A 23,995-nucleotide genomic window follows, 5' to 3' on the forward strand; every position below is an offset into this window, starting at 1 on the left:
AAATTTAATTCCCTCTTCTTCTACCTTAAATTATTCTTTATTCTGATTTCTTAAAGTTAGTAAATTGCCCTTTTTTCTTTCTTAACAATGAAGGCATAGAAGGCTATCAACTTTCCTCTGACAATTCCATTAGGTATTTTCCATAGGTTTTTACATAAAATAATCTCCTTTTCATGGTTTTTCAAGTGACTTCCTCTTTACCCAAGAGTTATCTATGAGTATTTAATTTCTAAGTGTTAATAATTTTTGTTACCTTTTAAATTCTATTTACACTAGCTTATAATCAGAAAATGTGCCTGTAAAATCTTTCTAAAATTTAGTTTTCTTTGTACCTAAACACAGAGATGTTCAAAAAAAATTTTTAAAGAATATCAGATTTTACATATATATTAGATTATTTTTATGAATTACATTCCATTACTCTCAGTCATTATTTGTATGGTTTAACAGAACTGTCTGGACCTTTCCCGTAGTTTTTGCTGTATGTACTTATTTGCTACAAATAAACCTGCTGCATATACAGATTTATGCGGTAATTTTCTTCATTAACTCTGCCTTTTATCAGGACAGTATCCCTATCAATGCTGTCACTCTTTTTTTTCTATTTTCATTTTGTTTGCATTGGCCTAATGTGTTTTATGTCCACCATTTTAAAACCTGTCTCTTTAACTCTGTCATAGGTGTTATTCCTGTAATATAACTTGAGAGGTTTATGTTTTCAAACTCAATCTACATGTCTTTTAATTAGAGAATTTTGGGGGCACCTGGGTGGCTCAGTCAGTTAAGCGTCCAACTTCAGCTCAGGTCACGATCTCATGTTTCGTGAGTTCGAGCCCCGCGACGGGCTCTGGGCTGATGGCTCAGAGCCTGGAGCCTGCTTCCGGTTCTGTGTCTCCTTCTCTCTCTGCCCCTCCCCCGTTTATGCTGTCTCTGTCTCAAAATAAATGTTAAAAAAAAAATTTTAAAAAATAGAGAATTTTGTGCATCTACATTAAACATAATAATTGATGCTTGTTTATATCTCTTCCAATTACTTACATTGTCTTATTCTACATTATTGTTTTCTTGTTACCTTTTTAATATTTTTTATTTGATCAAGTAGCTCTGCATTCTATTTTCTCCTTGCTAATATGGAAGTTCTACATGGTGCTCTATTGTATTCCTTTCTCTACCTCCCTCTTCTACTCCAATTAACAGACACTTTCCCCCCTACCAAGAGATTCTATCCCCTTTTCCTTTTCTCCTAAATAGATGAAATCTTCAGGATACATTCACTTTCCTCCCTCTTCTCATCCTTCTATCTTCTCATCTCCATAACTCATTTTCCTCCTCTTTTACATGCTTCCAGCCCATCCCCTCCATCAACTAAGTTTCCATTAGACAGTTTAGTACTTAAAACGTTTCTTTACAGAAATATGATCTTTTTATTTCAAAAGTCTGAAATTGTGTTTTATTACATATTTGCAAGTCATCTACCTTTATCTTTTTTTAAAAGTTTTATTTATGTTTTATTTTTCTTATCTTTATTTATTATTTTATTCAGTGTAGTATGCCCAATGTGGGGGTCAAACTCACAACCCTGAGATCAGAAGCCACATGCATTACTGACTGACCCAGTCAGGAGCCCCTATCTTTATCTCTTAAATGAAATTATAACACACACACAATCATATTAAAATGCTTATTATTCACCACTATATTCCTTTCATCTTCTTCGACTTGAAGTCTTTGTTCCAATTCATTTGTGATTGATTGTAATCTATTCTCAGGCATTTTCTCAGATGGGGTATAGTAATTATATGTTCTGAGTTCTTGATTATCTCTTAATGTATTTCTTTCACCTTGACGAGCAAATGGCAACTTCAGGGGTGTTGATTCTTGGATTGTAGTCATTTTCCTTTTGTAGTCTATAGATGTCACTTCACTATCTTCTACCTTGCTAAGTTGCAGATAAGAAGCTGTATGATATTTTGATATTTTTCCCCTTTATAGAAACTTGTTCTATCTATAAGATAGTTCAATGTATTTTTAGAGTTCAGAACTTTTATCAGGATATGCCTATGTAGGTCTTTTCTTTCAATCGAAACCATAAACACTTTCAATCCACAGACTCTTATCTTTCTTAATCTCAGATTTTCTTCTGTTAATTTCCTCTCTTCCATCTATTATTTTTCTCCTCTAAAATTCCTATTATTCACATTTTGACTTCTAATCTGACCTCAAAGACTCATCCTTTCAAGATTTTCATCAGATTTACCTATGTTCTATGTGCTTTGATATAATTTTTGCACTTGGTATCTAAGTTCACTGATTCATGTTTCAACAGTGATCACGTTCTCCGTCATGAGAAATTTGTTCAATTGACATATGTTTTTTATTAGTATCTGGAATTCCTTTTGTTCTGTATTTTAATTTCCTTAAATGCTCTTGGGGCGCCTGGGTGGCGAGTCGGTTGAGCGTCCGACTTCAGCTCAGGTCATGATCTCGCGGTCCGTGAGTTCGAGCCCCGCGTCGGGCTCTGGGCTGATGGCTCAGAGCCTGGAGCCTGTTTCCGATTCTGTGTCTCCCTCTCTCTCTGCCCCTCCCCCATTCATGCTCTGTCTCTCTCTGTCCCAAAAAATAAATAAACATTGAAAAAAAAATTAAAAAAAAAAATGCTCTTAATTTTTTTTTTTTTTTTTTCCAATTCAGGTTGCACTTATTTTTGCCAATAGCACTAGTTGCCTAGGGTATGTGCTTTGATTTTCCTACCCAATCTTCTATCTCATTCACTACTGGGTCCCCTTAAACGGGCTGTTATTTTCCACAAATAGCTCACTAGAGCTCAGATCTGGTTGTGTAGTATCCTCCATGGAAGAAGCATCACAATTAGTAAAATGCAAAGGTAAACAATCTGTCAGATCCTGCCAAGGCACAAGAGGAAGATTTTTATTGTCCTATCTCTTTTTAGCCTCAGGGGCAGAGGAAATCCAGCCAGCACATTTAGTAACTTTGGCTTCTTAGTCAGTTGGGGAGACCTGGATACTTAAATGAGAAATACTGATACTTTCCCATAGTGGTTCACACATCTCTGAAGCCCAGGCCCTTCTCAATGTCTGCAGTTTTCCGATAGTTATCTGTGAACTCCAGTTTGTCCAAGTGAAAGTAGAAGTTTCAAAGCAGCATCTCTGCCTGACATGTCATGGCAACTGTATTCAAAAAGGCAGTCAGAAATTGGAAGTGGAGGGGAAGACAGTCATACACAGGTCACTTTGTTTTCAGAACCCTTATTAAGTTTTTTCCTTATTATCATTTTATTTTGAGAGAGAGAGAGAGAGAGAGAGAAGGCAGGGTAAGGGACAGAGAGAGAGAGAATCCCAAGCAGTGTGGAGCCCGATGTAGGGCTTGAACTCATGACAGTGAGATCATAACCTGAGCCAAAGTAGGGTGCTTAACCGACTGAGCCACCCAGGTACACCCAAAATCGTTGATTTTAAAAATGTTATAGGAGGGAGGTATATGGGTCTGAGATGTGTCTGGAACCTCATTATAATGATTCCCAAGAATCAACACTTCCCTCAGAAAGCATATTCCTAAATATATAAAAATGACAATGTGTTCTCTTTATGCTTTGGGATACAGATCCCAAAATATACTACAGCTATTAATCACTTGAAGTAAGCTTTAATGCAATCCCAGTTTTAATTATTTCAGGACATAATTATCTTTTTTTTTTAGAAATAACTTCAAATCAATGTGCTGTAGTTGGTAGAAAGACAAATTATGACTTTGCCCAATCACATAAGTCTCCCAAAGTCCAACAGCAAGTCTTATAAATATGAAAAAGCAGCGCACCTGGGTGGCAGGGTTGGTTAAGCATCCGACTTGAGCTCAGGTTATGATCTCACCACTCATGAGTTCGAGTTCCATGTTGGGCTCTGTGCTTACAGCTCAGAGCCTGGAGTCTGCTTCAGAGTCTGTCTCCCTCTCTCTGCCCCTCCCCTGCTTGTGCACTCGTTGTCTCTCTCAAAAATAAATAAACATTAATAAAATATAAAAAAGCATTGTCAGTATTATATAGGAATTAAACATGCATCCTGCACAGTGGTTTACATGACATTACCCTCCATATTGTTCATAGCCCAATAACCCTTTTTGCTTTCTCGAAAAGCTAATGATATCACCTAACATTAAAATGTTTCTCTGGACTAGACTTCTAAACAACTTAGATAATAAGCTAAAACTCTTGTTTTTTAATTGTATGAACTTTTATGAACTTTTTTTTTAAGAATTAGGAAGCTCATATAAAATGTTCAAAATCTCAATTGCAATCTAGTAAGAGCAAAAAATACTGTGGGTTATTTGTCCTACTATCCTGATAGGAATCATATAGGATATGAAATTTGGGTTTCATCCTTGAATCACTAGGTAATGTAATTCTGTGTACTCTATTCAACACAATATCCTGAATTGATTGTAGATTTGCTTTACCATTGATGGGTGATATCTGATATATTTCTTTTCTGAATCACAGTACATATAATTTTATATTGAAACTTCTGCCATGACAGAATTTCATTAAGTATCGAAAAGAATAAAAGATCATGAGCATGTGTAAAATGTTTGGGTCTTAGAAAAGTACAGAGAAGGCCTATAATAGGTAACAACAACTGTAACAAAGCTAAATTTGAACCAGTCAACAGAAAATAAAGGAATGGATAGCCTGGTAAGGAAGAATCCAAGTAATCTTCCTAGGATAGCTACAAAAGAGCCTGATCAACAATTAATTCCTCCAAGTGTGCCAGGTAATATCTTCGACACTAGGACTTTAAAGATTAATAAAACATGGTACTTGCCCTTAAAGAAGTGAAGTTCAGTGTAGTATAATTCTAAATGCAACCTTTCTTGAGTGATGAATGTCAAAGAATTTGAGTTATGAGTTAAACTGCATCTAAAACATGAAACTGAAATTTACTTTATACTGGATGTACCCATTTTTGCATAATAAAACTCATAATTACACAAATAATAGAAACAGAGGTATTATGCATAACATGAAATTACAGAAAAGCAACAATCATTTATTTTTGGCTTTTATACACTTTGTGAATTTACTTTATAACAAATATTGAGAACATAATGTAGAATATCTGAATCAGAAGTGCCTGGAATCCTGCACACATTTTTCCATACTGTTTTTCAGCTCAAGTCACCCATTTCAGTATAGTATTGCCTTGTTCTCAACCCTTTACTAGAGTAAGATTACTGAGAGCATGAGTTTCTCTAAGGGTCAGATAGATATATAAAGGAAGGTTAGATGCAAACAATATAGCTGTTAAAAAGACTGGGTACCAAAAGATGCCAATCCTGAATACTCATTTACCTTTCTACCTTCACAGAATATTTTTCTTAGTGATGTATTCATTTAAAACACACAAAATGAATATTGTACTGTATTTCCTAGTACACTAAAATTAAGAGTCTGAAGAAAAGATCAGAGATATTGTCCTAAGGAGCAGTGAAGGCATAGAAGTAGTGGTATAGTACTCTCACTATTCTTTGACCCCATTCAGATGATCCGACTCATGTAATATGGCTTAACAATGAATATTAGCTCTTGAAAACTTTTGAAGTCTCTAGTACCTTGTAGACAAAAGTGTATGTATGTATACATGGCATATATAGCTGTTTGTAATTGGTTTGATGTCTTTAAAATTATTTGAATAACAAAACCTCACTTGGCAAGTTTCTATAATTCCCCTTTCCTTAACTCATGCTGACTAACCTAAATATAATCCAAACTCATATATGCTGACTTTGCCTGGGCTGATCATTTGAGCCTATTACTCTGACAGAAATGCATTTATCCTATCAAATAGAATTAAACGTTTCTTTCAATATAGTGACAAATTAAGGAAAAGTTACAGTTACATAAGAGAAGTCTAGACTCTATTCTACCTTAAGCCCTGTGGAGCCTGATTTAAAACTCCTGTGGAAAGGAGGAGATCAAAAGCTAAGTTACATAATGAAATAAAATAAAATAAAAGTATAACTTACTTCATCATTCAAATCCTTAGAAAAGCTAAGAGGTGTTTTCTTGTATTTGAAAACTGGACAGCAGACAGCAACTTATAAATGCCCCTAAAAACAGTGATTTATGAATTGAGTGGCACATAGTAGATAATAAATGACAGCTATTCTCAGGTTTACCACATAGGTTTCTGTGCTAAACTGCATCTCTCTGTAATGCATCTAAACTTAGTGCCTAATTCTAAGTTATTATTGATGAGCATGTTTTTGTGTGTGTGTGCCAAAACCATAGCAATCTTTCTATCCCAAACACTGGGTGGCCCCTATTTAAGCCAGCTGTTCATTTCTGACACAAATGTAAGGGAACAAACAATAAATTTAAGGGCCTTCCAAAGTCCGTAGAATCTGTCCCAGTTTCATATATATTGTTTCTATTCTGCTTCATCCTTTTTTTTTTTCCCCTGTATGATCCCTAGTTCTTGGTTACTCAATATCTGCTTAGATTTAGTTCTCCTTTTTGACCTCTACCTTCCCAGGATCCTCAGTATCTAATGCTTCCTTTGACCTGCTCCTACTTAAGATTTTTTCGGCCTTCTTTAACATGTTACCCAGCTCCACGGTTGTCCACTGAACCAAATCAGGCAGCAGCTACCCAGTCCATCCACTGTGAAACCTTTAGACAAATTCCCTCTCAGCATTTGTAATTCTAGACTGGAGAGTTACATTTTAAAAACAGACTCTACCATAGCAACCATTCCTCCCACTTACAGCTCTTTCACCTTGTGCCCTTCTCTGAAGCCTTCTCCAAATCCACTATGCCTTTCTTGAAATAAAATTATCAGTACTAATCTGGGCAAGCACTGAGTGAAAATGATCCCAGAATAGAGGCATGTGGGGTGGTGTTTTAGAATTTAGGTGCTCTAGAGTTGGACTTGAGTTTGAACTCCCAGCTGTGTGACTTTGAACAAGTTACTAAACTTTTATGAGCCTCAGCTTGCTTATCTTTAAAAATGCCATAATAAAAATACATGTCTCATAGGATTATGGAATTAATGGAGAAAATGCAGATATAACCAATGCCTGGTGCAGAGTATGCTCTCAATAAATGTTGGCTACTGTTGTTGTTATTGTTATTATTGATTTATTTTCAGATTTATTTTCACTATGCTTTCCACCAGTAATTTTCCTAATCTTTTTGGCACAATGCCTTTGGAATAGAGTTTACACTGAGGCACCTAGGTGCCTCAGTCAGTTAAAGGTCTGATGCCTGATTTCAGTTCAGGTCTTGATCTCATGGTTGTGAGTTCAAGCCCTGCATTGGGCTCCATGCCCACTTAAAAAAAAAAAAAAGAAGAAAGTTTACATTAATTCTTCAATATGTGTACTGGGTTTCAGTTAACTAATTGTCTAAAATCAGTTTCCCTTCTAAATATCCCTTAGAATATTTTTCCCTTATTTGCACGCATTAAAGCAATCATATCACCTTTTGTGTCCTATGTTGGATCTAACTGTTTTCTTGACATTTCTCCCTATTGGTAGGCCCAAATAGCTGGGTATTACCTACTACATTGGACAGTGTGCATATTTGGCCTGGGAGGAGATGTATAAAATGTTTATAATCAATACCAGAACATCTACAGCTATGGGTGGGTGTAGGGAAGAGGGAGGACCCAGGGATTGTATAGCTTTTTCCAGACTGCTGTTTCCATTTGTGAATAGGTAAGTACGTGATGTTTTTGAGCCTCTCGCTATCATTCATACCAGCAAAAGAAATGTGAGTCAATTAAAAAGAAACTGAGAGTGAAATTTTAAGTGAAAACTTCAAGGTTACCCCTAAATAAATACCTACAAGTAGGCATACAAGAATTGTGTATAGCTGTTTGTTTCTCTATATGACAGAACATTATTTGCAAAGCCTTCTCTAACACAGATTCTTTCCACTTTTCTTCACCAAATAAGAGTTCATTTCTTTGTCTTCCTTGCATCCTTTCTATGTAAATCTATCAATGGATAAGTATAACGAAGGATCAAAAATCAAATGCAATAGTTAATAATTATATGGAGATGGCCCGATTACCCAGAGTATATTTATTTTCTGCTTAGAGAAGCACAAAAACCAAGTTTACCTTTTTTCTTTGAAGAAATATATCTATTTTTCTATATATTTTATAGAATTAGAAAATGACTCTGAGTTACTTCATGCTGTCATTACCTGCTTTCTCCAGTTAAGCAACTTTATGTGGAATAAAATGCAAGATATTCTGTTAGCAACATATCTTCATAAGCGAAAGTGAGTTGGTGAAATTTATGTAAAAATAGTAAGTTTATCATAGTTACTAACTACAAAAGATTGTTAAGTACTTAATTTTTATATGTATGTATACTTTTATAGACATGCTATATTTGCAAGCAAGTATCACTAAAATGAAACTTGTATCAAGGACTAAAAGTAAAAAGCAAAGTCAAATATTTTACAAAGGCTTTTTCCCAGTGCCCTACATATCACTTCCAGTCATGTTACCTAAAGCTAAAATAGGGACCCAAGTGTCAAAAGAAACATACTCATATTATGAGAACTGAAAGAGAGCCTGAAGATGAAAAAGCTAAGGCAGAGATTCAGATTATGTGACATGCCCAAGATGGTACAACTGGTGGCACCACTAGACCCAGAACAACCTCTCTCGTAATTCCACATCTGAGATTTCTGACAACGTGCAATGAAAAAGTTAAATCTAATGCATGAGAAATTGATTAAAAAATTCGATGTCCCCTCAAGTTGAAAACCTTTGGATTTCATAACCTCTACTTACATGATTTTGTATTAATAGGAAAATAAATTTTAAACAACATAAAATTGTAAAAACTGACTAGAAGAAATGAAAGCTACAAAGAAAATTTATACTTTTCCTTAAATCAGAACCATGGAAACAGGTGTTTTTTTAAAGTCTAAAAAAAGCCAGAGATTCATTTATTGTGTATGCATGTGTGGTAGTAGTGGGTTTGGTTTGTCTTGTATTGTTTTATTTTGTTTTGTAAATTGTTAGAGGACCTTCCAGTTTCCTGTGCAATGGTAATCTGTGTTCCAAAAACGGGGTACATATAAAATTAATTTCTGATAATTCATAAAATACTTAACCATGAACAACTAAGTCTCTAGAAATTTTAATGACAGAAAGAAAAAAGTACCAAGAATTTCAAGATGAAAAATCTCTATCTTTTTAATGTTGTGCAAATTGGAAATAAAGAACATCTTTTAAAAAGTCAAAAATAATTGAAAAAGAGATTAAATCAGTAAACCATTTGTGTATATTTTTCCTGAAGTGCATATTCATGAGCTGACAGTAGAAAGAGGCTTGCTGCTTTGTTTGACTATAGTTCTGTTTACCTCATACTGTCAAGAATGGATTTTGACACTCACAGTATTAATATTGCTATTTTTATTGATATAATTAGCACTGCTATAAATAATTCCTCAGTCTGTTGTATCTAAGTATATCATTACAATCAGCAATATTAGAGCTTCTTTTTCTTATATGATGCTTTGGAAATAGACTGCTAGCCCAAAGAACCACAGTGACCTCATGATGTGGAAGTTACTAAAAAAACACTGCCCTGTCAATAGAGACTACTGTTTTGTGTATAACTTCACTAAACAAACTAGTTTATATTTGTTTGAAACTAAAGTTTCTCACCAATCTGCTGTTTCAATTTCACATCACACCATATTGTACCTAAAACAGGCAATCTGGATTCCTGTTGCTACTCCCCCCCCCCAACCCCACCCCCAAACAGCTCAGGAACAGTTTGAAATACAAGGCTTGCATATATAAAGCAAAAGAAACTAAGACACCCAAAATTCAGAATGGGTGGGTGAAAATACGTGTGCTTGAAGTCATTTGTATAACTGCTAGTGGGTGGCCCACTTGTGAGTTTTTGATCATCACATGAAAGCAAAATCAAAACATATTTTATCATGCCTCTGGATCACATCAGCTGCGATGATAACCTTATCTAGACCTTGAATAGTTTGTTCATAAAACAAAGTGGGGTGACCAACCCAGTGCATATTCAACACAGAGAATGAAGGCCAAAACAAAATGACAATACAATTCAAAACAAGTTTGTAGAAATTTCAGGCTAGTATATTAAACCTTTCTTTGTCTCTATCACTTGACAGATGGTTAGCCTTCACACAGCCTAGTATCTCTGGCAAAGAAATGACTGTATCTAGCCAATAACACCCCAAATTTTTATTTAAAATGCAGTGTACACATACTTACACTTACCTTAAAAATATGAATATTAATAGATTAATCATTTTATTCTATTTCTTGTTTTATCACCATAAAAACTTGTCAGATATCAAGATTTGCCTTTTGCCCTATGAATACCTCTTTCAAACTTTCAACTTTCTTATGTGGATCCAGGGTTCTAAGAACTCTTCACTTTCGATTTTGTTCATTTAGGGGCTACTGGCTAATTATGCTTTAAAAAAAAACAAAAACTTCCAGTAACTTTTAATCCAAAATTATTACAAAAGTTACAAAGATTTAATTAGCTTATGTTTCTATGTAGCTTGGAGCAAAGTTTTGGTAGTAACAATGAGTTAAACAAAATCACCTGGGAACATGTCAAGGACCACAAGGCAGGACTGGAATTATTTATCCAATACTGAAATATGTCTTTATTCAAAAACTACTCGTATAAAAATGTATACTCACACACACATAAACACACACTAACCAACCATTAGAATTAGCAAACACTCTTAGTTTTTAACATTCTATCAACCATTCTTCCCCTTTCTCTTTAAAAAAAAGATTTCATCTAAGACAATATATTCCATTAGCAATATTCTCTGCTTTTCTTCCTAAATCTTCTTATTTATAGCTTTCCAATGCTGGCAGGTCGGTATACAAATAGCCAGAGGCAACCTCAACGTTTTCTAAAGTGCATTAATATGTACCCTTTCTGGAAGAGGTGATTATGCTACAAATTAGCATAAATAGAGATCTAATGTAGGTATAGAAATTCAAGCCCTTCACAGCAGGGGATAGGAGGGCTGGCAGTGGGAGGATTGTGTGTAAAAAAAAAAAAAAAAAAAAAAGTTATCCTACTTACCAACTGAACACTGATTTGGCTAACAAAACAAGACTCACTGTGGCAGAGAAAAATAGCGAAAATCAGAACTTGTTATTTGAGAACTATGAACTAAGTTTTGGAAAGGTGAGACACCCACTACTTAAAGCAACAAACTCAGCGTTAAATCATATACTCTGTTAACTGAGCACCAAGTTTCCTTCTGTTAGAAACCTAGGATTTTTACACCTACAGACTAAATGATTAAAGTAATGCTAAAATCTTCTGTAATGTTCCTCTTGCATTACAAATGGTCTATTAAATCAGAGAAGTGCCAATCAAATGCCTTTGTAGTTTGAAAGAAAGGTTTAAATAACAAAGCATTTTTTGCAGGCCTCTCTCTTTTTCTCTCTTTAATGTCACCTATAAATTAATTACAACAAATTTCCATCTTCTCTTCATAAAACCACAACTGAAAAAGATTTAGGCACTTAATTTCTCAGACATACTCCTAAAACAAATTCTTACTAAAAAATTAAGATATTCTAGCTTATGTTTTACCACAATTTTCTAAGACAAAAAGCTCCATCGGAATTTTACAGTAAATTCCAAGACACAGATTTTTTTTTTAATATAAAGTAACATTTTATTTATTTCAAAGGCATGCTTAAAATTATGAAAAAAAGAAGACCCCTATCTGTTAAAAAGACCTACTAAAATGTATGGAGAAGGTTTCATGACAATAACGAAGGGTACAAATAAAGTTAGCTCTTCCTTTCTTGCCATTGGCAATTAGTAAACAGCTCCATGTCCCTCAAACTTCCGTACATTCTTTCAAATTGTACTCTCCAAAATGAGAAAACAGCTAGGTTTTAAAATTTCATACAAAAATCTCTTCTCCTAGCAATCTTAAGTACGCAAGGATATGTGACATTAGAATGTAAACTCCACAAAGGCAGGTTATTTTATGTCTTGTTCACTGTTACATCTCAAGTGTCTAGAACAATTTTGTGAATGTAAACATCCATTTCAGAAAAGCATGATTATTTCAAAGAATAAAGCAGAGCTCATCAATCTCCACTTCTATATTCCAAATGTTTTAAAGAAGTCTTTGTCACTCATTCTAAAATATTTGAAATAATTTGTAATTCACTTATAAATTTTAGATCTTTTAGAGTAACTTAGTTGTATCTAAACTGACCTAATTATTCAGTCAAGTCCAATTTGGTAAGAAAGCCTTCTTTAGACTTTCGCTACTGAGATAAAAACAATTGATTTAACCTGGCTTTTTCCCTAGATTTTATTCCTATGCCAAGTAGTCAGATTCATATTAATTTGACAGCAAAATTAGTTGGGTATTTGTGGATCACAAAAACTTTCTGAACAAACTACATAGTAAACTGCCATCTCATCTAGTAGTTCTAAACACACACACCCAAAATTGTAACTCTCACTAGCCACACAGACATAGAAGTTTTTTCTTTTCTCTAAACTCATGTTGTCTTTCAGTAGCCAGTGAGTGTACACATGAACTGTATCTGATTTTCTTGCTGTAGTAGTAAGCTTAAAATACTGGCATCTTAATTGAGCTAGACAGATAAGCATAAAGACTTCTTCCCCAAAATGGATAAAATTTAACAATTTTTTAATCTTAAACTTTTTTCTTTAGTCTGTTAAAATTGGGACCTCACCATGAAAGGGCGTATTGCTTTGGAGGCTGGTAGACAGTTAACTTGTCACCTGATCTTCATATGCAAAAGGCCTGTATTCCACTGGTCTGTGAGATCTGAAATCACAAAACCAAAAATACCCAACTGCTGGACTCACTGAGCAGCTAGTATATTTCTAGAAAATTCACTTTTCTTCTTCCTCTCACCTGTTTCCTTGAGCACCATAGATTCTTAAGCCTAAAGCCCTCCAAAATTGAACTCAATGGAAATCACAACCACAATCTTAAGAATTAAACCTTGAGCCCTGAACAAAGAGTAACATCAGCAATTCTTCAAGGGCAATTCCAAAAGCTTTTTTGAGAGAAGCCCATTCCCAAGAGGGCACAGTGATATTACCATGCACAATTTGTACACCAACTTTGATACATTCTGATTAAGAATGAGAAGAGTGAACAAAGGCATGTAAAATCAATGTAAATTGGTTTTTTTCTTTTTGTTGTTGTTGTTGTTTTCCTAGAAATCTAGAAGTACCTAGTTGTAAAGCTGAAATGCAGAAAGTAGCCAAATCTGGCCTGGTCAAACTTACGTGAGGGGCAGAGGAGAGTATATCTTAACTATTCCCATGTGATAGCAAATGGTATTTGAGATTAGGAGCAACAGGTAAGAAAGTAAACCATTTATGACCTGAATTTGCTAATACAAATGCTTATCATTTAAATTTAGTGTTTATAGCTAAAGAATTTATTTACAAAATGGTCGCTACAATTTGTTTTCAAACTTTCACTAGCAACAAGTTAAGGATAGCTAACTTTGGAATAGAACTCGCTTGAAAACATGGGGAATGAGTGGCCTCTGTTAATTCTATTAGCTGAAACTTATGCACGACCACGCAGTGAGAAACTCTCCACTTTAGCATCATCTTGGCATACTTTTTAGCATCATTTACCATACTTTACCATTAATGGTTAAGTGGTGAAGACAGTTTCCACAGGTCTAGAAAGTTTACGTGTGCTAGTGCTGATTCTGAGGACATTATTTAGCCCACAGACTTCCAAATTACTTCCTATTTCTTCCAGATTTTTATTTGAGAACTGTCACCCTGCCACTGACCCCATTCAACTGAGTTCAGTGTTAAGAGATCAGCGGATTACCGTGCTAGGTAGTGTAGCTCTACGCCATATTGTGTTTTTCGCTAATGTTTATAGTTTATGTGTGTGCCTAGCATATGTTTGTGCAAGTGTGTTTATCAATAGAACTTTTAGAAAATCCCTGCCTCCTGCCTCTTCAGCATCCTTAAAAAGGATAACAGCTGCGGAGAGGGGGGTGGGTGGCGGGGGGCGTGAGGTGGGTGGTGGAAGAGGACCAGAAGCCACACAGTAATGCATTTAACAACGTAGGAGAGTGCATTTCTTTTCAACTTTCAAAAAGCTTCCAACCGTTCTATCTCAACTATCGAAAGGCGTAAACATTGTTTAATGTTTCCAAAGGGGCCCAAAGGACAGAAAGAAGGAAAGGCGTATCTTCCCTTCCCAAGCCCCCTCCTCTATAGTCGTAGCAGCGAAGCAGGCGGGGGCCGGTAGCTTTGGTGTCTGGAGGGGCGTCCAGCGGCTCTGGGGCCAGGACACCTCCCGCCCCCCCCAGTTCTCTGAAGACGCTCCAGAGACCGCGAGAGCCACGGCAAGCGGGGGGAGGGCGAGGAGGGAGGGGGCGGAAGACAAGCCGGCGCCTCTAGCAGCTCCTGAGCCCCGGCTAGTCCCCCTCAGCTCCTCTTCTTGGAAGCGGCAACTCCAGGCGCAGGGAGTAGAGAAAAGAAGGCAAAAGACACGTTTCCAGCTGCGGGACTGCCCGCCCGCCCGCTCCTGGGACCCGGGACCCTCCCGCGCTCCCTCCCTTCCCGCTGGGTCGCGCGAGGCCGCAGCCACCGCCCCGCGCGAGGAGGGGCGCCCGGGGGGGAGGGGGCGCAGGCGGGGCGGGGCGCGGGGGCGCGCGCCCTCGGCCGGCCGACGGCCCGCGGGCTTGTCTCTCTAACTCGCTCCCCCAACCCCACCCCAGTCCCTTCCTTTCCCGTCCCGTCGCCCCCCACTCCAAGTGTCTCGCGGACGCCTCGTCCCCCTCGCACGCACACTCCCCTCCCTCCAGCCCGCCCCACAACAAATTAGAGTTTTGGGGGTTACCTCCTCGCGCTCTTTAATCTTCTTTCCTCAACTCCTAAACTTCCCCCCGCCCCTACTTCTTCTGCAGAAGGCCCACATTGGGTACCTCACGCCGCGAACCCTCTATCTTTTTCCGCTATTGGGTTGTTCTTACGCCACTCTTGGCTTCAGTGAGCCAATCAGAATGGGGCGCCCCTCGTGAGGTTGCCGCCCATAAACAAAATGCACTCTTCCTCCTCCTCTCCCCTGTCCCCGCCTTCATATGCTTCTTCCCTCATCTCTACCACCTTCGATTGGGCTAGACGAGGCCCAATCCGCTATCTCAAACATCCATTGGAGCACGGAAACTTCGCTCAGAGAATCCTTAATAGGCGATTGGTCGACATTCTTCCCACTCCCCCTACCTCTGCCGCACCTTCGCCCACTCTGGAGAGGTCAGTCGTATCTCGTTGTTCAGTGATCCGAGAGGTGGAAAACTATTGGTTCAGAGAGCCCGTCAGACCGGATTGGAGTGAGCCATGATTGGTCAGCACCGACACGATCAAGTTTGGTTGTCTGCTCCTCCGCTCCTCCTCCCCTTTTCCTCCACCTCCGCCTCCCCCCCCCCCCCCCCCGCTTTTACTTTCTACGCATTTCTATTTCCTCCTTTATTTATTTATTTGTGATAAACTTAAATGACCCGGCGACGGAGGCGGGACTCGCGGCGAGGCGGAGGATGACGAGGGACGGCCCGGGGCCAATTGCCGAGGGGGCTGCAGGGTGAGGGGCAGCTTCGGTGGCCAGTGAGAGGCAGGTGTCTGGAACGCGCTAGGCCTGTGGAGCCGGGATGCCCCAGCGGAGGCGGCGGTTACCCGCTGTCTGGCGCGGCGAGCTGGCGGGGAGGGGTAGCCGCGGAGGGGAGGAGGGGGTGTCGCTGTCGCAGACAGCTGAGGCAGCAGGATGGAAGCTGGAGCTAGGGCCGTGGGAGGAAAGCTGGAGGGAGGGTCTGGCGAGGAGGCTGCTCGCAAGGCCACACTGGGTCACGCTTGATTCCTGCGGGGTAGGCTGCAGGTTGCCAAGCCAGGGGGTCAGCAGAGGCCGCTGAAGCAATGCCAGGGCGCGAAGAGAAAATTTGTCCGTTCAGGAGGTTTAGAAAAATACTATGTAAAACAGTTCGTAGTAAGCCGCCCTTAATAAAAATGAGGATATTATCCTAACGGGAAAAGCAGATTATGTTTCTTATTACTAAACGCCTGAAGTACCAACGACCCAACCGGAGCCCACAAAATTCAATATCCTGAGGGCTAGAAGGAACAAATAAAGCAACATGGAAAATTAAATGCGGTTCAGATGCTTCAATAAAACCTTCATCCTCATCCATTTGTCACTCAACATAGCATTCCCCAGAGCCAAATTCTTACCAAGTTTTGGTCCAGTACTCAGGCATTGGGAGGAAAAAAAAAAAAAAAATGAGGCTCAAGGCCAGCAAGATGTTCAGGAAGGATTCCTAAAAAGGGGTAAGATAGAAAAAAGTGTATATATTCCCTTTCACTATACAAAGAAAAAAGTAAATCTCTGCCAAAATAAAAAGTTGCATTTTTTAGGTAACTTATACAACAATAATTTATCACAAATTAAGGGACTTTATGAAAAATAAAGAATTTACACTCTGCAGTTTGAAAACAATTTTTTATGGAATATGCATTTGGTGTAGTTTCTGATAGACTGTGTTAAGTTCTCTGAATTTTATCCTAGACTTCCTTGGGATATGCAGCATGCATTAAAGAAAAAAATATTCCTGACTTGTTAGAGATGGTAAAAACAGACTTTATTCAGGATCATTGAGATAGGTATAGATACGACCAGTGTGATAAAATTTTTGCAGTGGAAGGAGATTGGGCTGAACTCCAAGTATATCATGGGCAAGTGGGAATTTTAGCCAGGGAGCAAGGTGGAGCCGTTGAAAAATTACGAAGAGGCAACATTAGGCGTAAGTGGGAATTTTGGCTAAACCAACCTAAAACCATTCTTGCTGAAGACAGGCCAGAGTGATCAGGGGGATGGTGGAGGAAAAGGACCCTGGTCATCTATGAAGAGTGATCAGATTGGGGGTAGGGGGAAGGTGCTTGCTAAACTGGCTTTGAGGAGTGCTTGCTGAAACTGGATTTCACAAGAAAGTGCACAGATGCCTGGCTTTGATTAGGGGTCTTTGGCAGAACCTAAGCAAAAGAAATTGGCCCTGGTGGGAAAAAAACAAAAACAAAAACGTAGAAGCCTTGACCTCATAAATACAATTAGCTATCTTTTGAGGAGTATATGAGGGTTTCAGAATGTATAAAATGATTGCATCAGGTGTCAAGTTTTGAAGTCCAATAAAGTGTACAAATTGCTATTGAATCTGGAAGCTAAAATATTTCAGAACTTACGTATAAATCTTAGAAGTGATGTAGTGACTGTAACATGTTCCATACAGAATAGTCAGCTTTACCTGAGAAAATTCAGTAAAATTTAACAAAGATGTTTAAACAGTTAATCCCTTAACTTTTCCAAGGGGCAGTGGCCACTCCCTTTATGTACTACTTAAAACTCATCCTTTTCAACAAGGTTGGTGTTTGTTTGTGTTTATGTTTACTTATTTATTTGGAGAGAGAGTTCCAACAGGGGAGGCACAGAGAGAATCTCAAGCAGGCTCTGCTCTGTGAGTGCAGAGCCCAATTCAGGGCTTCATCTCAAGAAACAAGAGATCATGACCTGAACTGAAATCAAGAGTCCAGCACTTAACCAGCTGAGTCACCCAAGTGCCTCTTTTCAACAAGTTTTTAAAGCTATGATTCAGTGTTATTGGTGTGAGACTTGTTAGGATTGTAATGATAAAGCATTAGGAAAGCAATGTAAGGTGCTCCAGTGGTGCAGTCGGTTAATGCATGGTGCTTATACAGGAAAGCAGTGTAAAATAATATTCTAATTTATAAATATTTGTAAAATATTCTCATTTATATCCAGTTTTCCTGATGTCAGATTCTGGGGTTAGAATGATGTGTCAGAAGGAATATGTCAGTCTTTATATTTACATTACCCACGCACAGACTTCAATCACCAACCTACCCACACACAGATATACAAAAGTCCTGAAAGATGCAGCAAGAATTCCACACTTGTATCAAGGGTCAAAGAGATGTTTCTTTGATGTAGCAATTAGCAGAATTGAGAAAAGGGATACAATAAGAAGGATGTGGTAGCAAAGAATGAGAGGGTGATGAAGAAGGCATGATTGATAGAAAATGAAAAAAGTGAGGATTGCTTAGCTAAGGAAGAATTTTATAAGGAATTTCTGTCAGGACCTTAACCTGTTTCCTTCACAGATTTTAAATAGTATACAAGCCCTAAAATTTTAAAGGTGATTAAAAGAAGCCAAACTAGTAGTAAGTGAATTCTTCATATGTTACAAATGAAGATAGACTTTCAATGCTTTATCTGCATCACAAGTGGCAGAGCTTGTTTTCAAACTTGTCTGTTTTCCTTTTTTCACTATGCCATTTACTCATTCATTCATTCAAGAAATACTAAGTGCATTTCCTCATAACAGATATATTTATGAGCCTTTGAAATCCCTGGGAATTTAAAAACCAAAGATACACAAGATTTGGCATTTTTCTCCTAAGAGTTTACTGTGTATTGGGAGAGAAGTAAAGGAATCAATTACTATGCTTGTACATATGTGATGTATATAACATGGAAATACAGAAGAGAGAATGCCTAACTCCTTAGAATTGGGGAATATTTGTAATACACTGAAGTCACTATACTGAATACAAAATTAGAACATGCTCCCAAGTGGCTTAGATTCTAATAAGGGCACTAATTAGACATATACAGTAAAAAAAAAAAAAAAAAAAAAAAAAAAACCTATATTACTAGCCAAAACAAGAAAAGTTTTTAAAGAAGAGTCTTAATGATAGAATAAATAGTGTTATGGGAGGTCAGAAAAATACTGTTTATAGCTTGAGGGATGCAGGGATAGGAAATCAGGAAAATTTTAATGGCAGAAGTAACTTTTGAGATGGTCTTTGAAGGATGTGTTAAGAGAAATTACCTCCTTTCCACACATAAAACCATATATAAAATACACTTGATATTTTTGCCATTTACTCAAAGACAGGTACCACTTTTCTGTATATGTGCTCACCATTAATCTAAGCAAATAATAGCCAATAAAAATGTTAAAAGAAATGAATCTTTTATAGTGAAATAAAGTTGAGTTAAACATCAAAATGTTTTAGGACAACATGCCAATAATAAAGGTTAGACAATTCCATCTGAATCTCTCTAAAGAGAGATTTCTATAAATCCAGTTAACCCAGATGTGATATAAGGTATTCTAGCCCTAGGTACTTATTTAAAATTTGCCGTGACCCCCCAATATGGTAGAAGCATGAAGCCCTTTATAATATTTCACTGGATTTGCAGGGGCTTGTGTTTTCTTAAGTTCCTATACCCAGATACTCATTTCCTTTTATGTTTTCTCTTTTGCCCCAAGCCATTGATTTCAATGGGAAAGTAACAGCAGAGCCATGAGTTTCCACCAAAACCTCATTCACATAACGAAAATATAATGGACTTGGCTAAAGATTGTGATATTGAGATAGGAAAGTAGAGAGAGTAGAAAAGAAGAAATCTGCTAACTGGTGAGGGGCTGGCCCAGGATAGGCAAACTGAACAAGGGAATAGAAGAGAACCCAGAAATAGACTCATGCTCATGCATAAATGACAATTTGATAGTATTATATATCATCAACACAAATTACTGGGAGAATAGAGACTATTCAATAAATGGTGTTAGGAAGATAGGGAATAAAGGATATTGAATCTCTAGTTTACATAAGATATAAAAAAAAATCTGGGGCGCCTGGGTGGTTCAATCTGTTAAACATCCAAATTCAGCCCAGGTCATGATCTCACCATTCAGACCAAGCCCCGTGTTGGGCTCTGTGCTGACAGCTTAGAGCCTGGAGCCTGTTTCAGATTCAGTGTCTCCCTCCCTCTCTGCCCTTCCCCCACTTGCGCACTCTCTCTCAAAAGTAAATAAACATTAAAAAAAAAATTTAAGCATAAAAAAATCAATTTCATTTTCAGTCCTAATAGGACTAGATTATGTGTTTGACCTGCAAATGGGAGGTGGGCACTATAATTGATGGTTCTGTCTGAATTACATGACTGGATTCTGGGAGGAACAGTCCCCAACAGGAGCACAGGATAAACAACAACCGTACAGCATAGCATAAAGCTCAGAGATCTCCTGAAGTCCTTAGACCCTGTTGTGCCTCAGACCAACTATATCCTTGTCATTCTTAATTATCACAAGTAAATGATTTTCTTTTAATTGGTTAAGGTGGTTTGAATTGGGTTTGTGTCACTTGCAATTTTACATTTGTAAGTCTTAAAGTCCACTGGTAATTTTACAGTTTATTTACATAGATCACACGAAGTTTCATCATTGCCACCGAAAATGTTTTATAGTTGTTGCCCACAATGGTACACAGGGACGTTTTTCATTACTTATATGTAGGAAAACTACTTGTGTTTATATATTGACTTTATACTCAAGACATCTTAGCAAAAACTTTACTTAACACTCATCATTTGATTTCTCTTGATTTTATGTTAAAATTCATATCATCTCCTAACAGTGGTGATTCTTCTCTCTTTTCAGTGTTTGTGATGTATGGTTTCTGTCTCTTGTTTTGTTGACCAGACTGATGGCAAAATGTTGAACAATAGTCATGGTACAGTGCATCTTTGTCTTCTTTCTGAATATTTGATGTTGCACCTTTAAATATGTTTCTTGCTGAAAGTTCTGTTAAAGCAGTTGCCATATATTCATAGTTTGAAAAGTGTTGTATCTTGAAAATCATGAATAAGTATTGAATTTTATCAAATATCTTTTCTAAGTGTACAAAATAATCATTATTATTTTCCCTTTATTCTGTCAATGCATTGAATTACAATGACAGATTTACTGATATCGACCCATTCTTCCATTCCCAAATTAATTTTTTAATTTTATTACTATTTAAAGAATAATGTATTTAATTTATTGATATTTTTATCTTGGAATTTGAAAAAATCAGAGATTGATATTTATAAGTAGGATGAACCTTGTTCAGCCTTTATCTAATTTTGAGATTTTTATTGGGATACTCTCCTAGAATTAGTAGGGAAAATTATGTCTTTTACCATGCTTATGGTTTTTATTCTTTTTTTTTAAGTATAGATTTTTATTTTTGTTTTAGTCTTAAATTTATTTATTTTGAGAGAGGGAGAGCGAGCAGGAAAGGGGCAAAGAGAGCAGGAGAGAGAATCCCAAGCAGGTTCCACACTGTTAGCACAGAACCTGACACAGGGCTTGAACCCACAAACTGTGAGATCATGACCTGAGCTGAAGTCAAGAGCCAGAGGCTTAACAGACTGAGCCACCAAGGCACCCCTAAAAGGGTAGACCCCATGTATCTTCTCAGTTCTATAGTTGTGGACACTATACCTATCTACCTCCTCCTGATTCATTTTGATAATTTAAATTTTCTTAGAAAGGTATTCCTTTCTCAAATTTAGGTGTTTTTTTTTTCAAATTTCCATATTTACTTTTTAATTTACATAGTGTTATTTTATTTTTTAACCACTTGTCTTCTTTAAGTGGCCATAACTGGTGTCTTTGACAGCACCACATTTATTTCTTTGTGAGCAGATGATATTATTTATGTATTTATTTATTTATTTATTTATATAATTGTGTTTGCAGTTTAATTTTTTTAGCTGCAGGCATCTGAATCATCTTCCTACATCTGAGGAATTTTAGAATTTTGGACCTTATCTATCACTGTGTAACGAACTATTCCAAAACTAAGTGGCTCAAAACAACCACTGTTTTCTTTGCTCCCTATTATATGAGTTAGCAATTTGGGCTAGGTTCAGTTGAGTGGCCCTTCTACTGGACTTCCTATTGTTTGGGACTTCACTCCAGATCACAGAAATGTCAAAAGCCCCACTTGTTTCCCCTTTACATTACTAGAGTCACCCTGTGTATGGCAGGCCTTACTCTCCGTACATGCACAGATGCAACAGATACTTCCCAGGAAAAAGTAGCTGGCAAATTCAGTTTACCCAAGAGAAACTCTTCTCCCTCTGGTATTTTGGTTTCTCAATTCTTCTTTGTATCCACAGGTCTCTGGTTTTCTTAAAAATACAGTTTGGTAATGTATGTAATTTTTTTTTTCTAGTTCAAATGGGAGTTATGGCCTGTTACTATCTTCTGCATCTTGCCTGGAGGCAGACATTTAATATTTAAGTTTTAATTTCAGATATTTTTCAGTTGTAGAATTTCCACTTGATTCCTTTTGATGAAGTCATATCTATGCTGAAATTCTCCAGCTTTTCCTCTTATTCCAACATATTAAACTTATTTAGAACATACTTATTTAAGTAAAACTCCCACACCTGTAGGCTTGTTTCTGTTGTCTTTCTCTTGGTTTGAGTTATTCATTCGTGTTTTTTTAGTATGTCATATAATTATTTACTGAATGCTCTTATTGTGATGAACAATTATGAAGATTAAGTTTTCTTCTGGGAGGCAGAAGAGTGTAGGCAGATCACTTTGATCCTGATGCAGGCTGGTGTTAGTGTTTATTTAGGAATGTCCCTTTGAGACAGGTTTATTTCCATAGGCAGAGCCTTTCTAGGGTCTCAAATGAAAGCCTTGGTATTTACCGGTTCTATTTTAGCAGTCTCTGAACTCCATCCTCTGTCCTGAAGCAAGAAATTTCTGCTCAGCTGTAGCCTTACAGCTGCTGTTTTCTGGTGGATGTCTTGAAGTTACTCTCTGCATATATAGATTAAAGTCCACAAGCTTCTCAAGATAAATCACCTGCATAATTTTGGCCTTACTTGGGTCAATCCTTCCTCTCTGAAATTTGCCCTTCAAGTTTCAACCACTTTGGCAGAGTCAAACCCTGTCCCATCATGCCTGGAGCTCTCTACTCAGACTCTATTCCCCACTTTGTGAACTAGCAAATGGCTCGGGGAAACGGCCAGACTGACTTTCAAGTTCACTTGTTGTGCTTCTCTTCTCTCAGGAATCATAGCCCTTCAAACCCTGTCTGCATCGATTGTCTTCAAGTATTTTATATATTTATAATTTATTCAGCTTTTATAGTTGTTTCTGGCACAGAATTAATCTACTAAAAGTTACTCTATCATAACTGGAACCCCTATGAATAATATATATCACTTTGCCATGTTGAACACATAAAACCAGTTCACCTGTCCTTTAATATTCAAATTAAATATTCGTAATCATCATCTAATAGAGTAAAGATGTCCTTCATTCCAATTCAGGATATCCCAGTGATAAGTCTAAAATTCTCAGAGATGCTTACTAAGTTATGACAGTCATTCATGCTTTCGTATCATGACCAAAACATCTGATTTACTCACTAGGAAAGGTTTCCATTGATTCTGTTGCTTCCATCCAGTGTTGCTTTCAAAACTGACAGATCTCTCTCTAAGATAGAGTGCCTAACACATATGTCACTACAGCTGGTCCCACTTTGGTTTCTTAAGGGTCAGGCATGGTGTGAAACCTCTTTCCCTATGTTAGTATCATTTATGGACCCATGAGCCTAGACTTCAAACCTGGTTTTGTTATAGAGATCTTCCAAAAAAAAAAAAAATTAGAGATAGTTTACTCTTGGCATCCATGCGGTGGATGGGTGGTGGCTTCAGAAAGATTTCTTGCCTCATCCACATGCTGGGCCAGAATAAGCCCTTTCCTCCAAACTTTGTGTTCTAATCCTCAGGTAAGGATGGAATTATTTCCTTCATTGTCCTAAGACTTGCTGTAATTTCTGTCACTAGATAAATCAATAAATCACATTTTTGCTTGGGAAGAATTTACAATAATGTCAAAAAATAATCTCTTAAATATTTACCCAGTAAAGTTCTCCCTCTCTAAGGTTCCATTGTTCAGTGAATGCCTCAATGTTGACGTGTGGACCATTTCAGTGTTAAAGAATGTCCATAGATGTGGTATACATTAGAAAGCTACTAGAGATA

At 37.3% G+C, this 23,995-nt stretch overlaps 1 protein-coding gene and 1 long non-coding RNA gene across 4 annotated transcripts in view; one reads left to right on the plus strand and one right to left on the minus strand.

Moving 5' to 3' along the window:
* The window catches only part of ZBTB20 (zinc finger and BTB domain containing 20), a 785,615-nt gene extending 770,572 nt beyond the window's left edge, over positions 1-15,043 (minus strand). Inside the window, exons 1-2 of one of the 3 annotated variants that reach the window (XM_043595979.1) lie at positions 14,933-15,043; positions 12,780-12,874 (exon numbers count right to left, since the gene is read on the minus strand). The gene's annotated coding sequence lies outside the window, so the exon portion shown is untranslated. Of the gene's footprint in view, positions 1-12,779; positions 14,605-14,932 lie in introns of those variants that run through there. The other 2 variants (XM_043595980.1, XM_043595985.1) reach the window with 2 other exon arrangements.
* Positions 14,750-23,995, plus strand: part of LOC122492266 — a 244,957-nt gene continuing 235,711 nt past the window's right edge. Inside the window, exon 1 of the long non-coding RNA XR_006299581.1 lies at positions 14,750-15,456. This is a non-coding gene — a long non-coding RNA (uncharacterized LOC122492266). The remainder of the gene's footprint in view (positions 15,457-23,995) is intronic.

Source organism: Prionailurus bengalensis, chromosome C2, assembly GCF_016509475.1.
Source record: "Prionailurus bengalensis isolate Pbe53 chromosome C2, Fcat_Pben_1.1_paternal_pri, whole genome shotgun sequence".
Classification (NCBI taxonomy): Eukaryota; Metazoa; Chordata; class Mammalia; order Carnivora; family Felidae; genus Prionailurus; species Prionailurus bengalensis.